Consider the following 17962-nt stretch of genomic DNA (forward strand, 5'->3'; position numbering starts at 1 on the left):
CCTGCTTTTTATAATCCCTCCTGGCTTCTTGAATGGGAAGGATGAACTCTCTCTGTTAGTCATGAAACAAAACACGGGGAAATGCAGATTTACACTTAGTAGCATTTATGTTTTGGGCCTTTATGAAAGGAATATTTTTGAGTTATTGCGTGGCCAGATTCAGCGTTGAATTATGGACTTAGATTTGTAGCTTAGGTATAGCCTAAGCAAATCACTGTTGTCCTCAGCTGTTTTATTTTTCCTCTATCTTTTACAACATCTGCTGTTATAAATCTGACAGCTTTGGGTTGTTGCTTAGCTGGGCTAGATTTTTGATAGCTAAACATCAAGCCTTCTCTCAACTGGGTAGCTTGAGGAACTGCTGGCTTCAACTTCTCTCCTGTCTTTCATCATATTCTCCTGGAGACAGGATGGAATAAACATTTCATGTGGCGCTGTTTTGGCAGCTCCTGTGCAAAAGGAGAGATGGTTCAGTCAGAGAAACAAAAGAATAGTGGAAACATAATTTTGTACGATTAAGAACTCGAGACATTCTAGAGCCGGCTAGAGTTGGCTGCTGATGCCTGGCTTTATGTGCTTAGCAAGGAGCACATTAGCATAACTGATAAACACAGAGAAATCTTCCCTTGCTTGGCAAGTCCCTGTAGAGATTTGTTGCAAGTCAGTGCCATAGTTCACGTTTCTTCAGCCACGAAAGTAAGTAATGGTTCAAGCACAAGACTTGTATGACCGTTTCTGCAATGGAGTGTGAAGGTGAGGAAGAAACACTGCTCTCTCTGCTAACACCACCTGCCTGTTGGTGACAAATTAAATGCTCCAGCTCTGCAATGCTGAGCATTCCCTCTACTTGAGGGACACTGTGGTTTGCTACTCATAGCTATCTGTATTCATTAGCCATGCTGAGGGCAGAAGGAACAGGGTAAATGTTCTATTCGAAGAACCAGTAGCAAAATCTTAATTTATCTAGAAAACACAATGTAATGTTTCCATTTCTTCTTGTCTTCCTTAACTAGTGTTCAATATGGGCCTGTCATACCGTGTTAATGCCACGAAAAGGTGCGAGCTTGCCACTGTGCGCTAAAGGCTAATGCGGTGGGAGAGGGGGGAGTGAGCAAGGACAGCCACCCTGTAATCCAATATAACAGAACATTATCCTGGATAATATGACAGTGTCTTGAATTTATTATTTTTTTTAAGTAAATCCTTTGCTGATTGAGCAGATGAAGCAAATATCTGAAGACTTCTGTTTGCCCCCAGTGTAGATATAAGCTGATGAACTGTGGGCTTCTGTTTTTTTTCACCTACACAGAGTCTACTAATGAACCTTCATTGTGTCTTTGAAGAATCCTAGAGTGGTGAGAGGAGCAGCCGTAATGTCTGAGCAATCTGGTTTATGATGCTGTCTGCAGTGTGTTTTCCGTTTTTTTTTTACCTCTGTCCACAGTATGTTTTCTTTTTTTAGTCTCTCCTTTTTTTTTAACTTTGGCTTACTTGAAATGGGAATGCTCTGATGTTACTTCTTCAGAAGTCCTTCAATTACTTTTGCAAGAATAAGTAACAGGTTTGCACTATGGAAAATGAGGATGCTGCAGGGAATGTCAAGTTGCTCCCTCCTGACAGAACAATTTGACTGTGATGTCAATTGTTTTCACCTTTTTTATTTCTCAGGGGAGTAGGTCCACATTACAGGGCCCTGGACCCTGCAGGCAGGACACGTCCAATCACATCATTGTTGGAAGCAGCTCAGGAACTGGTGAACGCACAAAACTTAGAGCTGCAAAGAGAGGGAACCTCGTCGAGTTATGAATGAATTTCTTCCTGAATTGGATCTAACAACCATCAGCTGACAAAAGTATTGATAAAAGGAGCTGGGCGTGGATTTCTGAGGTAGCAGAAGTAAATAATAATGTGACTACAAAGTAACGTAGAGAGTCTTATAATAGTCCTGCCAAATAGTGGTACAAATTTTAGGGTCCTGCTATCTCTCTTTAGAAGGTCTTTCTGCAACAATCTTTGCCTGCAGGCTCGAACTTCAGTGATATTCTGGAATGTAAATACTTAATTGTTCTTGCAAATCAGGTACTTAGACTTCTAAATCCTTAATATCGTTGTTGTCCAGATTACGTGAACTGTAAGGGTGAGAAAAGGAGATTTCACTCTGTGAAGCTGTCATTCTGGCACAGTGCATACGGAACTGTAGCCTTTTGTAAATGCCACATTAAAAATCAGGGATAAGGTATCACCCAGAATTATTCTTAGTAGATTAATAGAGGTCCTCTTAAAAGTAAAAATGGAGAATGTCACAGTAGATGTCCCCAGGGCAACATGTTTTCCAGGCTGGGTGCTGTCATCCCTTGGAACAGTGACAGGACGCAAATAATTAATCTCCTCTGCTTCCCATTAATCAGAAGCTGCTAAGGCAGGTTGGTGAGATGAGGAGTCCTCACTTAAGAAGATGTCTTTTATAGAAGTTGTGGTGGGCTGCTACCTATTCTGCTGCCTATTCAAGACTTACTTCATTAAAAAACACCATAAGGACCAAGTGATTATTTCAATGTGTTTTAAAATGTGTGTACCCTTAGGTAACAATAGTTTAGCAGAAAGAATCCTTGACAGACTTAACTGGGATCTGGACCTTCAGCTTCATATTTATAATGAAGCTGAAGGTCATATAATGAATTTATATTATAGTGGGAGTGAATGGGAAATTTTGTCATAAATAAAGACGTTGCATATGGCAATGAACAGTGGCTTCTTTCCCAGAATATTAGCCTTCTTTATTTACTTTTTAAAAATAGAGTGAAATTCTTAGACTTCAGGAAAAAATAATATTTTATCATCCAGTGTAGTACCTCCCCTTTAATGAGATGCAATTAAAAACCCTCTTACCTGAGTAGATGTCCTCTCCAGGAAAAGACCAACTAGTACAGTAGGGCTTTGTACTTTCTCTTTAAGGCACTTCATAGACGATTGCAGGTGCTTTTACTGATGCATAGTGATGCTGTTCCCACTGGAATATATGTCAAAGTGAAGCCCTGACAGCTTAGAAATGTGATGAGGAGAACTTCTCCTGTTGATGCTGTCTGGGCATGGCCAGTTCTGTGGCAGTAAAATGCAGTCACATATGTGAAAATGTGGAGAGAATGATGCTATCATCTATGCATGACAGCTCATTCAACTGTCTTCTGCAGACCTCCTTCCTGCCAATTTAAAATATGGGCCTCTAACAGCTCCTCTTGAATGTCTAGACATCAGAGCAAGGTTGTTGTCAAATTTTTCTTTACTTACAGTCCCAAATGCCTTTGCTGTTGAAACATCATCATCATGTTTTTGATTGTCACAGATGTGTCTCATCCAGGCAACGTTTAGACTCTGGTAGCTCTTCAAGTCTTACATCCACAATTTGTCTAGGTCTTGTGCAATGTTTGAGGCAATGGCCTTTTCTATCTCCTGGTTTAAATAAAATTCATGTCCAGATGCCAGCTTTTATTTCATTTCAGCAACAGAATTTTTCCTCTTTGACAGATGCCATGTGGCTCAGTTATTGGAACTGAAAATATCACTGTGACTCTACTGCCCATGTATTTTTGCATTCTTCTCTTTCTACTTCACCAAATCTCTTCTATTCACTTTCCAGAACTTTCACAGACTTTTCCCCACTTATCTTATAGTCTGTATCAACCAGGGTCAAAGTTCCTTCCTCCAATCATCCCATAATGCTGGCCTTCGTCACCTTCTCATTACATTTTCAATCACACATTTCTGCTCCTTTCTTCCAGGCAATCCCTTACTCTTGGAGAAAATCCACCATCAGCCCTCACAGAGCAATGCTGTTATCCTCGTTGAAGTCCAGACATTTTACCCTGTTGCCTAATGATAACGACTAGGTGCGCGGAGGCTGCCTGCCTTGGTGATCTTCTTGATGTCAAAATTTCCCAGTATTTTTTCCTCTTTCCGCACATTCCTGTTATCTCTTGCCTTTCAATGGTTACTTCTTTGAGGACAGTGTGGTCTCTGTACATTGTATAATTGTGATGCAAATTTAGCAACAATAACATCTGAAGAACTTGGAAGGATAAAGAATATTCATATTCATGCTCTTAACTCAGCATAAATCTGATCCTAGTGAGATTCACAAATTGGGTACTTATTTAGCAGCTTTTCACTGTCCCGTGGGATAACGAGCTAGCTATTTATGTATTTTAATCAATTTTTCAGTAGATATGGGAATACATTCAGTCCAAAGGACTACTCTACAGTTACCTACTTTCTCACTAGCAGCATCCATGCAAACTGAAAGATGTGGTGGTATCTCTTCAAAAGGACACCGAAAAAAATGGTCTGAATTAATTAAACATCTGAATTAGTGGATTATTCAAACCTGCTGGGTGGAAACTTTCATTAAACTTCTAACTTTCAGAGTTAAAACTCTTGTTAAACATTTAACTTTCAGAGTTAAAATTACCTTAATTCCCTTTGGAATAAATATTTAATTTTCAAATATTAACAGAGCTTTTGGGGACATTGTTATTTTGTCTTATTAGTTTTTTCTGGCTCCCTGATTTGCCTGCGTAGGAAACTTAATACTGGGCTTGGGTCTGAATTCTCTCACTGACCTCTCTGCAGCTGATCCATGGGACGATATTTGGAGATATTTTCTTGACTTCTTACCCAGATGCATCTCTGGGAGTCTTGTGCTCACTCAGTCATGCTTGGAGTGAGCTCCTGGGGACTCAGTGGGTGCAGCTGGTTGCATGGGCTTCTGGGGCGTGGATGTGAGTGGCAGGAGGTTGCTCAGATGGTGTTCAATATACTCTGTTACTGCTGCAGGGGGGAGGCTTGGGGTTGTCACTAGCCCAGTTTAAAAATGGGCTGGAGGAAAGGGATAGCAGCAAGCACAGCTCATTGTCTGAATCCAGAGGTGCAATTCTTTTTCTTTCTAGAGGAAGACAGGCGACTGCATTTAGCAGGAAAGCTGGTAAATTGAGCCTCTTCTTTGACCATCTTTTATCACCATCAGAACTGTCCTTCATAACAATTATAGACATTTAAGAAGATCACCCTACGTCCCAGACTTCTAACATTTTCTCTGCTGCTGGAATATGTTTCTGCTATGTGCTATGAATGTTTCAAGCAAATACCTCCTCCCCTCCTCCCCTCATTTTATAGATGGATAATTAATTATCCTCCCTATGGCAGCTGGCTGTGGTTTTTATTAACTTGCAAATCAAAAGAAGAATGAGAAAAATGGCAAACTAATTTTTTTAATAAGGTATGTCTTCTGTATTTATTCACGTTTTATTACCCAGCAGTCTGTAAAGTTATCTATTTAATTTGGGAAAAAAACATTATTGTGGTTTGAGTAATCTTCCATGGAAAAAAAATAAAGATTATTTTGCAACTACAGTGATGCAATATATTGTACTGTAGTCACGAATACGCTAAACAGATACATATCTGCACTTAATTTAAGTAAATCAGCGTCTCACTCTCCCATTATAATGATTGTGATGGTAGTGTTAATGTTAATATAATCTTTGCATCAATTTTCCCCTGATATGGAACATTCTCAGATACTAGATTTATGCCCTGCAGTTTCCTGCAATCAGTTTTATTTTTTCACTTTTGAGATAAATCCTGGACCTATTTCAGCAACAAGTGTTTTGCAATTGGTTTTGATGGAGCCAAGATTTCACTGGTTCTTTCTAGTCCACAAAACCCCAGAATTGTTCCACCAATGTGAGATGAAGTTTGTACAAGCAGCTCTTCCACATGAAGAGAATGAAAGAAATACAGAGGAGCTCCTGCCAATGCTTGCTTCATATCAAAACTATTCTGAGGAAGATTCTCAGAAACAAGGGTGAAAACTCTGGGGGGAAAAAAAAAGGAGTACCACAAAATTTTTGTAGCTATTTGTACCCTTTCCACAAGATGTAACGCTTACCACTTGAGATCCTGCTGTTTCTGTGGCATATCTCAGGGTATAAGGAACTCTGCAGTCATGGTCAAGTTTAGCAAAGTCACTAATTGCAAATAGCATTGATTTCACTTTTCAGCTCTTTGTCCTGTCAAGTGCTGTCTCCTGCCTGGGACTGGGGCCATGCCCAAAGGTGGTGACAGATTCCTGCTGGCTTGGGGCTGGTGTGTGTCCTTCCCCTTTGGAGACAGGTCTGTTGAATGTTGCTTTTTAACCTACACTTCTACCCATATCACCAGCAGCAACAGTGCCTCTAGTCGTGTGGATCCACCTGCTGTTTCATCCTGCTTTGACTGTGGGAAGTACCCAGATGTGTTCATGGAAGATGTTGAGCGCCCATAAAGGGAAGAGGGGATTTCTCACTGGCCTCAAGGGCAGCTTTTTGAGATGAGCTCACTTCCCCTTTGAAGCTCTGAAACAAATTGCTCCGTTTGTTGCCCTGTTGAAACTTGGCTAGAAGTCACTGGCTTTCCTTCTGAACAACAATGGTTTATAAACTTTGTATTTCTTTTGTTCTGTTGGCATCACTTAGAGAGTTCTTTATTATTCATATTTATGTGTCTGCTCTTGGAGGAATGTGGGGAAGACGAGATAGAGATTGTACGGAAAGAAAGAGCTGTCAAGCTTAATGTGGTGCATTTCTCATTTTCTGAAACTGGAAAGAAATACATGTGAAGCAGTTGTTTGGACAGTCTCTGTTCCAGCTTTAGAAACCTTGGCATGTTTATAATGTTTGAATATATAATAAGTACAAGTGCGTATGATAACTATAAATCCAGAGAACTACAGCACTAGGCAGTGCTACTCCACCTGTGGTCTGCAAGGTCTATTGAATGTTGTTTTTTAACCTACACTTCTACCCATGTTACCAGAAGCAACAATGCCTCTGGTCATGCGAATTCACCTGCTGTTTTATCCGGTAACCAGTGACAGCAATTGTGAGTACGCCCAGTATCTGTGAGTACGCCCAGTATCAGTATCCAGCCCCAGGTGCCTGCCCTAGGCAGGAGCTAGCTCCTAACAGCAGTTGGGAGCAGACACGAGGTGACATTATTATTGATCACCATCATATTTACAGGTTGAATATAGCTGGTTTGTATCTACAATGAGAAAAACACGTTTTTGGATAGCAATAGCTTTTTGTCTGCCGGGGCGATTAGTGTTTTACTTCGCATTCTGTTACCCTCCTGCCAGACTCATAAGGGACGCAAGCTGTGTGTAACATCTTTCTCCAAGACTGTTAGGACATTCTTTATCTAATTGGACCTTGAGGGAAACTTTATGCAAAGTAACTCAATGACTAATGTAATCGTACTGAGTGAGCAAGAACCGTGCCTTGGTGAGTGTATATGAGAGTTGTTTTGTTTTAATCTACATCATGGAGTTTCAATAGAGAATCTGCGTTGGCTGGATTCTTAAGTTGGTTTCTAATTGCTGTGGATACTGATGAACTAGAGAAATCATAACACTGACCTAGAGAGCAGCAGACTCATTCAAGTGTTCGCTGACGGGCTGGAACAGAGGTCAGTGTGTTGGCACACTGTTCTGTGCTCATCCAGTGAAGAGGGCTGTGTTGAGTGCAGAACTGCATCCGACAGCAGTGGACTTGAGCAGCAGGGACTGCTGATGCTCCAGTGCATCCCATAGCACATGCGCTCTCCTTCACAGCTGCTCACACTCAGAAATAAGACTCCACACTCTGTTGCAAAGTTATTCTTAATTCTGTTCTCTTAGTGTCTGGCACCGATAATGAATTTTTAATTCCCTGGGATAATTAAGCATAATCCAAAAAAGCCAAAAAGGACCTTGCCTTTATTTAGAATTTCTATTTCATGGCAGTAATAAATCTTGCTGGGTTTTTAGATTCATCCACACACTTCTTTTTCTTTTTAATCACTCAAACTTTTTTTTTTTTCCCTCTTCTTGGAGTGTCATTGATAAATATCTTGCCTTTTCACATTCTGTTTAACTAATCTTTTTTTCACATGCTATCCAAAATCTAGATTCCTGCCATCAGTAAATGATATGAAAAACACTTGACTTCTTTCCAAACTCAGGAATATGGAGAAATCCCCACCCTACCAGCTTCCCTAAAAAAAATGTAGCAAACACACTTCTTTTTTTTCTTCTTTTTTTTTTTTCAGATTTTCCTCATAACCTTGCTGTATTGCAAGTTAGTGAAACTATTCTTTTCAGCCTTGGCACCAAACTAATTTAATTTCCATATATTCATTATCTTCCTATTAACTACGAGTTCTCTGCAACAAAGAAGCCATTTGAAATATATAACACTACAGCCATTCGGTGCCACAAACTCTCAGGGGCACTTGGATAAATTGCATCCTTATAATGAAGTAGAGGGAAAGGGTGGCAACAATAGGTTTTTTTTCACAATAGAATGAAATCGGGATTTGATCTGATGCAACATGACTTGCTCACAGCGTAGATAGAATATCAAATCATCCCTGTGAAATTTAAACCTTGCTATAATCCCCTCCTTGTAGCCATTGTTCTGCTGAAACCTTGAAGACGACATATAATAGTTTGCAAATGGGGGTTTAGTTGATGTAGTTTATTTGCTCAATTTAATTATCCTCAGCCTACAGTCTAATTTATGTGTGTTTGATGTCACTATTCATTAGAAGTACAGATACAGCCTGGAAAGTGACTGCAATAAAAAATGTAACTGGGTTCCCTTCTTAAACACCTTGCACCGGTTATATACTACAGTTGTGTTACAGAATGGGTTTGGAACAACGCTGTCAGAAAAATCACTACCTGGAGAAGCATAAGAATGTGAGTTTGTATAAGAAATGTCTGTAGAAGTTGTAGTATCAAAAGGACGTAGTTCTAATTCTGTGCCAGGACACATATCTGATTCATTAGCTGTCACTTAGAGGAGAGACAGACAGACAGATCCTAAACTAGATTTATGATTTTTAAGTTCACTGGCCAAATTGGAAAACTGGCAATGCATTTAATTATGGGTTACTGTGAAATGGATTTGTTTGGTTTTTTTCCCTCCCTTAAATGAAAATTCCTTACAAAGTTTTTAAACAAATGTAACATTTTGTATATCTAAAACGAAATATTTGGGTTCTTTTTTGTTTTAAGCACAAGCTATGAAATGAAGGTTACTTCCATCTGAAAAAACATTTTCAAAATATTTTTGGTTTTCACTTGTGTGGGTTTTTAAAAAAAAACCAACCAAATATTTCCACAATCAAAACAACTTCCTGACATTGACAGAAACTTGCAGGTTAGTTTTGATTTGCTAAAATACACATTTGTAAGAAAGTTATACATGTTGGTTTGGCTGACACTGCCTGGCTCTAATGAAGCAACACGTCCAGCCTGGGTCGTAGCTCAGGAGTTCCTAAGTTTGTTAGAGACTAAATCAAGGTATTTGCTCTGTTGGTTCCTCCATCTCTGTGAACTCAGGTGAAACCTGGTGTTACGCCAAGGCATAAAGGAAGGAGGTTTTCCAGTTCAAGCCCCCAGGGAGACACCTGCTCAGGAAAATCCTTTCAACAGGGCTGCCTCCCTCTTAGTAAACCCTTGGAAATGGGAACACCAAACCCATCGCTGTGTTCTCTCTGTCACTTGTTGCCCTCTATGGACTGGCACTGCTGAGCTCTGGGGCAAACCAAGGTGGGCCAGCTCTGCTCTGGGAGGTCCAGAGACCTGCAAGCACAATCTTTGCTTTGGACTATACATCTTTGCCTTTTGTATGAATTGCTAAATGATATAAGTCACTGAGAAATTAATAAATAACTAATTAAAACCAAACACCCTACCCTTTTCCCCATGAAGCCTAAATTCCCTGCTGGCGTAGAGCAAATGGCACTATGCCCGCTCAGGGGAGGTCTTGCTTGGTCTCAAAATCCTTCCTTGGGTTTAGCTGAAATCTCAAGTTTCAGGAGCATGGCCTGTTGCCCTTGTTTCCCTGGCCATGGCGCTGAGGAGGAATTTTTCAGTGCCTGACGCTTGCCAGCTGGCTGGAGCCGCTCTGATTTCGAGGGGGATCCCATGGGCTGGCAAACAGGTGCTGGCGGCTGCGAGAGAGGCACTCACTGTCAGCACTGCACCGATCTCTCTGAATGACAGGTATTGCTTACATTTGGGGTGGGTGGAGTCTGGACCTTATGAACCAATGCATATCGACGTCGCATTTTCTCTTGGTTATCTGAATCCAAACCCACCTATTCTTACTGTGAAAAATACAGCCTATGTAGCTATTTTAAAGCAATAAGGTGAATTGTTATATGTATCAATTAAATCAATCTTTCAAGTGACAAGTGAGTGTTTGATTTTCTATCCCCAAGGGACAGTATGTACCATATTATACTACAGTGATATTTCTAATAAATTATCTAGCTGACATCTTGCCTCTAAGAGGAGGAGACGATTGTTAACAAAGAAGACAAAACCAGCTCTTTCCTATTTATACCTTATCTCCATTATGCCTAAAGGCACCTGTCTCAGTGCTCTGTACCTTATTAATGATGATAACTAGGAGTAGAGGAGTTCATTTGCCACTTGCACGTATATACATATATTTTCTGAAACGTGTACAAAGCAGTTATAAAGTCAACTCTACTTTGCCCTTCTTTCTTTCTCTACCCAGAAGCAACTAATTATCTCAGTGATAGTAAGGGCAATATTAGGTCAGGTTCTCAGTGATTTTGCTTCATATAGAGCCTCATGCAGGGTGGGAAATCACAGTGGTTATGCAAGGAGACCACATGAAGTTTGCTGGCTTGGGACAGGGAAAAGTTGGGATAAATGCTGTGGCTGTGTTTGCTCTTTTTGGTGTTGGGGATAGGCTGAAAAAGAATGATTCGTTCCTCAGCATCTCTTTCCACATTTGTGGAGATGGTGATCCCAGGCATTCCTACTGGGGCTAAGGTTTGGTGAAGAGCCCAAAGAAAGGCTGTATAAGGAGTATTTGTTGCACTCAGGGGAACACTCATGAAGCTTCAGAGAGGATTGCAGCGGTTTGCAACATTCAAGAGAATTATTGAGTGGAAATAATAAATTCTTCTTAATTAAGTCAACATTTTGACCAAGCAAGATGAGGGAGGGGGAGATACATGACAGTTGGTGGAGCAGCATTTCACAGACTTCAATGAGTTTTGCTGCCCCCAAATCCTTTATTGGTTTTCTTATTGTTCTCAAAAGCATAGTGGCATCCACTAAGGGATCAGGAACCACACAGAGGGGGTCCTGTAAATAAACAAACAAAGCAAGAGTCTCAGAAGACAGTTTTGAATGAATTTACGCTGAAAATACTCCTCTGTTTCGCTTTACACATACTTAAGAAAGTACTTGGTGAGACTCGAGTTCAATACAATATATTAACTCATTCTTCTGTTTATGGGAGCTTGTTACTTATTATTAGCTATTTATTAGTAGTTGGATCAACCAGTTACATGCAACTTGGTTCATTTCAAATAAGCTTTTTGAACAAATTATAGTACAACTTTATCCCAGCAAAACATGACGGAAGAATTGGTTCAATGGGCTGTGTTTTCCCTGCTTCTGCCTCCAAAAGGGTTTTCACAGCTCTCAAGTAGGAGTTGTTGTGGTTTAGTGCCTCAGAGTTGCAAATAAATAGCAGTTCTCCACACGGAAGAATATGTCTGAAAAAGGTTCAGCCTCCTGCAGGTAGTGGAAAAAACACAGGAGAAGCCTTAATTGGGTACAGGAGGGAGGAAGGAAAGAGAGCCCTTGACAGGTTGAAATATTTTTCTATAGCAGCAGCATTTTAGAGACACTTGTTAATGAAGATGATTGATTGGAAAATGAGTCAAAGCTTTTAAATCTTTAAAAATGATTTTTTTTTTTCTTATTGAAAGAGGATCTCTCATCATTAAGACAACAGAATTTTCCTTTCTACCTCCAAAGAATTAAAAGTTTCTCTAGGGTCAATATGAGAAATGCTGTATAATTATGCGCAGGACACCTGGTGCAGTTTGTATGACAGGCAGGATGAAGAATCTGCTTTGCTTTTGAAAGACAGAGAACTCTGAGAAAAAAGGTGTAATATTTTTTGTGCTAAGTATTTAATAAGTTCTTTTGTCAAACAAATTAACACCAGACACCCTCCCCAAAACCCAGCCAAAGGCAACAAACAGCTAGAATATTACATAACACGAGCAATATTTTTAGACAAGAAGTTTTGTTCCTTCTCATGAAAAATAATGAAAAATAGTAAATAAAAGGAAGTTTTCAAATGGTTTTATTTTCTGCTCTCTTCTAAAAGAAGAGGTAGCCATCAGTACTGGTAGGGCAGGTAGAAATAATAGTAGCAATATTAATATCCATTTGTCACTTCTGTCTCACTTCCAAATGCGTGAAGTACATGCTAGGAAGATACATGGCAGAGGTGTAACATTAATAAGAGCTCAAATATAAAAGAATTCCCAAAGTGATAGCTTTCCTCCTAGTTAATTTAGATTTGCTGCTTATTTATATTTAATAAATAAAATATGTCTTTTTCTGCCTACCTATATAACTGGCACTCATAAATGAAATACAGACGCAGTAGAATTTGAACACGAAGAAGGGAAGTGAATATATTTTTATAATGCTTCAGTTACGTGGGGCAGAACAAACGTAGTTGGTAGGCTGTGTTTCTTTCCATGTGTTCAGTCTTAGAGCCTTATTGTTGCTGCATGCATGGTTTCTCTGCCTTCAAATTCTTTGAGCTTTAATGGTTATAAAGAATAAGAAAAATTAAACCTCGGTGAAGTAGAAAGCAGGGTTTTAACACCACCTCTCTCCAGCTTTTAATTTTTTTTCCAAATGGGTCTGCTTCAAGCAAATTATCAGTCAGAAGCTCTGACCTCAGATAAATAGTTGATTTTATCATAACTTTTAGTCAATGAATATTCTGCATGTGCTCGCTGTTAGCTGTGTATGTAAACACCTTGCTGAATTGAGGCCTCTTCTGGCAGAGAGCCTGAAGCCTCCACATTTCCAAGAGCAAAGCTATTCCGCTTGGGAAAGGCACAGGCTTCATTTGTAACAGAGAAGCCTGTGCTAAATATACCTTCCTGCTGATCCAGAGTGAAAATGAACTGATGCCTTGTTCAAAAGTATGCGTAACTGGCCTTTTTTGGCTGTTTTGCAAGGTGTGGGGGGTGTTGAAAGCACAGCAGAATTCTCCTTTCAGGTTTGCATGTCAGTTCTGGCTACTTGGAAACCACAACTGTGCTTACGGTTTGTGCAGCACTCTTTTCAGGGTCACATGCTATGGTTTTTTTTGTCTTTAAAGAATGACAGGAGGGACTGAAATGCGTTTTTTTTTTCTCTGTTGGTCTGGTTTTATCCTCTGAGTACACACGATATAATTTTGGGCTGGATGCCTAGATGATCTTTGAGTCTCTTCACAAGATCTGCACACAGAGATTAAGAGCACGTTTCAGTTCCAGCTCCCGGTCTCTTGTTTGCAATCCTTTGTCATGGTTCAGTAATGCTAGGAGCTAACAATAATAATATCAAGTGTCATTACCAATGGCTTTTTTAATCATCATTATAATTCTTATTCTGAATAGCTCTTAAAGCACATTTTTTATCTTTCGTCAACAATAAAGTGCAGCCTCATAAATATTTAACTTGTCTGATTAAATTATCCGTGCCGAAACAGATAACTGGGCACTTTAATAAGCTTAAACTAGAATCTTGGCTGTTATTATCTCCCTGGAGAAGGGAGAGAAAGTGATAAAGATTTCCCTGGCTTAGGTGACCCTCGCAACATTCAGCTCAGCAGCAGGAGATTCTTACCAAATCTGCACAAGGCCTCAGAAACTAACACAAAATTGATGATAATTAATTGCAATCATTGTCTTTCTCCATGCCTTTCCAGCCAATGAATGCAGGAGAGAACAGAAAATCTGCATGGCTCCTGTGTTGTACAGCCAGAGAACTAAAGCAGGGAGAGGTGGTGGTGGCTGTGCCAGTGACGATGTTAAGCTGGAGATAAGGCAGACCTGTGATGCATTAGAGGCAGATCACTAAACCAGCCTCTTCTCTGTAAAGTCCCTTTCCTACACCTGCACACATCTGCTCCAAGTCTGTAAAGAGGATTTTTTCAGAGCCAGAGAGGGCCATTATTTTCTTCTCTTGAAGCACGTTGAAATGTGCCAGCCAGGGGATGCCACCCAGCTCTCTGTTTTAAGCCCTCTGAGTTGCAACTGGATGAAATCACGTCTTTTTTAAACTGAAAAATGATATTATTATGGCAGCTGCTCTTCTTCTTTCTTTGTGTTCCTGGACAGCATTGATATAGCCTCTGAGTCACCTGCTACTGTCTCCTGCGGTCATTGCCCTCGCTCAGCAGAGATATCTGCTGCACCTCTGTCCTGGCTCATCAGCCTGAGTCACTGTGAAAGCTCTGTACACGCACATGCACTGGCTCATAACCCTCTAGGAGGCATGACAGCATATCCTAGAGCCACTTTCAGCCCAGATCTGCAATATGTTGCCAGTTCCTCATCTTGACACTTGCCGTGTAAAAGGTATGCTCTAAGGTTTGGTGCAACCTCAAGGCTTTGTTGAGAGAGAGAGAGGAACCAGATGAGAAAGAGGAATGAAGATTTGGGGCCAAGATCAAAGCTACATAGGATGGGCTGTGTTGTGGAGATTGTGAGTCTTTTCAAGACACATTTTTTTGTAAAATAAGGAAATCATCCTCTGCAGGAGTGGATCAAGATGGTGTTTTTCGATCCCAGCCTCCCGATCACTCGCTGCTGACTTGCAGTGAGTCATCAAGCCTTTGGCTGTGCTGCTCAGCTCTTTCACATCCTGTCCAAAATTCTTGTGCCCCTCCGTGTTTCCTAATCACTTCTACTACCCACTCCACACCATCTCCACTGGGGCTCTGCCAAACAGCTGCAGTGAGTAAAATCACAAGCCAGAAGCTGGTCCCCCTCATCTTAAACAGAAAGAAGTGTTTTAAGTTTACTTTATGCGTGCAGGGGAACAGCTCTGGGCATGTGTGGACTAAGTGGAGAAGAAGTGAGAAAGAAGATTCCCATTGCAACCTGTTAGACTGGACAAAATCAGTTTAGAAACTTTGCAGCACAAAAGCCTGAGGCGTGATCTGATTTTGTTTGCAGTCTCTTTCTTTACAAGAAATTAAGCAAAATGTTCCCAACATCCATCAGTGGGAAAAAAAAACCCAAACACTAAAAAAAGAGTATTTTCATGTATATCTGAGAAAAAGATATACACAACCCCCGGAACAGCAGTTGGTCTGAAACTAAAAGGACAACCAGAGTGAGAAATATATTTAACAGAATTATTACATCAGGGGAGAAGAAGGGTTTGTTTTGCAACTTCACAAGACGGGAAGGTTTTAAATGGTAAGTGGGTACCTACATATCCCTGTGCACATGGATCTCTAGCTCTCTGTCTGTGCTTTTGTGTCTGTGGCTCTTAGAGAGAAATGGAGACTTGGCAGGATTTGCATTACTCCGTTTATATTTAAAATGTATATACATTATTTATACATTTGATACGAAACATGGAACAAGCTGTCAAAAGCAGGTGTGGGGCATGTGTGTGTGAGAAATGCCTAATATATACTTTCTCCCTCCTTCCAACTTACACAAACACACCCAACCGACTTCTGACTACGTTTCCACTCCATTTTAGGCCAAGAGCTCCCCAAACCACTGAGCACTCGGCACCCTTCCCTGCAAACGAGGCGCTAACAAATAATGGCTGAAAACCCACCATCCTGTAACCTCTGATTCTTCTTTTTTTAAAAAACATTTTCCACAACCTTGCTGCGCTCTGGTTTTTCAAAAGAGAAACTTCAAGCAGAATTGCAGATACTTTCCTTGCCGATGAAAGAACATATAACACCAAATACAGTTGTTAGTCTGGCAGGTAGTGCACAGACCTCCCCGTTAATTGATCTTTAATGTCATTAATTGTTTGTCTGCTGGATGGCGAGAAAAAGGGTAAACATTGTTCACAAATCAATTTAATTCTGCTTCTAACCAGCTTGTTTTCAAGGGGATAAAAACAATTATGATCATTGCACTGACTGGACACCCAGGCTTTTCTGATAACACAACTGGCACAGTAAAATATGCAAGCTACGCTCATCTGTGCAGGGCTGCTGATTGAGTTTCTTTCCTCTCAGATGGACTAATTTGTTTGTTGTGGATAAAGGTACATGATAAGAAAAGGATATCATTGGATTTCATTCCTTCTGGCCATCTGAGTCCTTTTTATACCCTGGGCTCACCCTAGAAAAGACCTTCCGGAATCTGCTACAGCATATGAAAACAAAAGCGCTTGTTCCTGGCTGTGGCTATTCAGCCAGCTTACAGTGCAGGCACGTGTGTATCTTTTTCTTTCTGCAGCAGGACCTGGGATTTTTTTTTCTGTTAATCACAGTGACAATCTCTGCTCCAGCACTTGGGTAAAGAGCTGGCACAGTACAACCAGCGCTTACTTTTAGCATGAAGGATGGGTGTGACCATGTTTGCAACGGAGCAGGATCAGGAGCATGAACTTCCCTTGCTATTTGTCAAATTTCAGCAGAGGTTTGGGATAATATGACAAAATGAGAAGGTCTCAGGAGGAAGACAGATATGGGTTTTGGTGAGGTGCTTGTCTTCACGCAGGCATTGGTGGTACAGCAAAGAGCAATTCTGCCCACAGTCCGGGCTTTTGCTAAAGATCGGGGAAAGGGTTGTGTGTGTGTGTCTGCAAAATCTGTTATTCAGAGTGTCTCCTGAGCTCTATCTTCTATTTTAATCCTTCTCCGTCTGCCAGAATTGGCCTACCAGAGCTTAGTCCTGTGTCAAATAAGCCTGCAATGCCTTTTAGTTAGCTACTGCCCACTCCATGTTCTTCACTGCCTTTAGAAAACCTCAATTTGTTTTATGGTAATGTGGCAATCTCTTGCACCAGCCTTCTGTCTGGCCTTGGAGAAAGCTGACAAGTGAGCAGCATGGAAAAAGTTCTCTGAGCATTCAAAATGATATTTAAGACTAAGCAAAACAGCAGCCTTTGCTGCCCTGAACTTCACAGCAACTCAAAACACCTGGTAAATCAGCCTGGTAACTCAGGAAAGCTGCGTTTAGAGCAGCAGGGAGCCTTACAAATTATCAGTGTGTAGGAAGGGAGGAGGTTATTTCTGTAGTTAAAGCTAGGAACTCATGTTTTGTTCTGCTATGCTCTCATTTGTGAATTTTTCTTTGCTTTAAGGAAGAAACTACTCCTTCCCTGGAATTCCTTTTGGAGTGATGAGGGCTTGTGTTAGTGTGTGCCATATAAACGGTAAAGGATGTGCATCAGGGTCAGGACTGAAGTAAAAGAGCAACTCTGGGGAAGAAAGAGGAGTTTGTAGAGGAGTAAAGATAGGATGACTTCATGGAGCACTGGATACCCTGCTCAGCCTCATGTGGAACTTGGACATGCCCTGGGGTAAGTCTTTCTGTGAGAGTTTATGGCTTGTGCTGGTCCTGTTCTTAGTGTGTGGTGTCGCAGAGAGCACAAGGACTAGGTGAAGTTACTGCAGATGGTTCCCTCGGCTGGTCCAGAGGAGATGTGGTGAAAGAAAAGGGGCAGAACCCACAAATATAAATGCCTGATTATGCTGTTTCTCATCAGTGTTGCTACTTCTAACTTCATCTAAGGGCTTGTTAATTTAAGACATTTTCTATATGTTTGACATCTTTTGCCCTTCCTGAAGGACTGTAAAGGATTTTTCAGTGGCTCGTTGGAGAGAAAATGGGCTATGGATTCTAACCATAAGTGCTTTTACCTTTGATAAAATGTATGATTTGGTTGTGAATTTGTGGTGCTTTGCCTCCTACAACTGTTAAAGTTGAACTTGGCTGCTTTGAGTTGGGCACATAATGACACAGATCTGACTGCTCCTTTGGTCAACGCGGTTATTCGAAAACCCCTTGGCATTTGCTGTTCTGCCATGTCAATTTTCAAGGCTATGCTTGCGTTGAC

The sequence above is a fragment of the Cuculus canorus genome, chromosome 12, assembly GCF_017976375.1.
Source record: "Cuculus canorus isolate bCucCan1 chromosome 12, bCucCan1.pri, whole genome shotgun sequence".
Classification (NCBI taxonomy): Eukaryota; Metazoa; Chordata; class Aves; order Cuculiformes; family Cuculidae; genus Cuculus; species Cuculus canorus.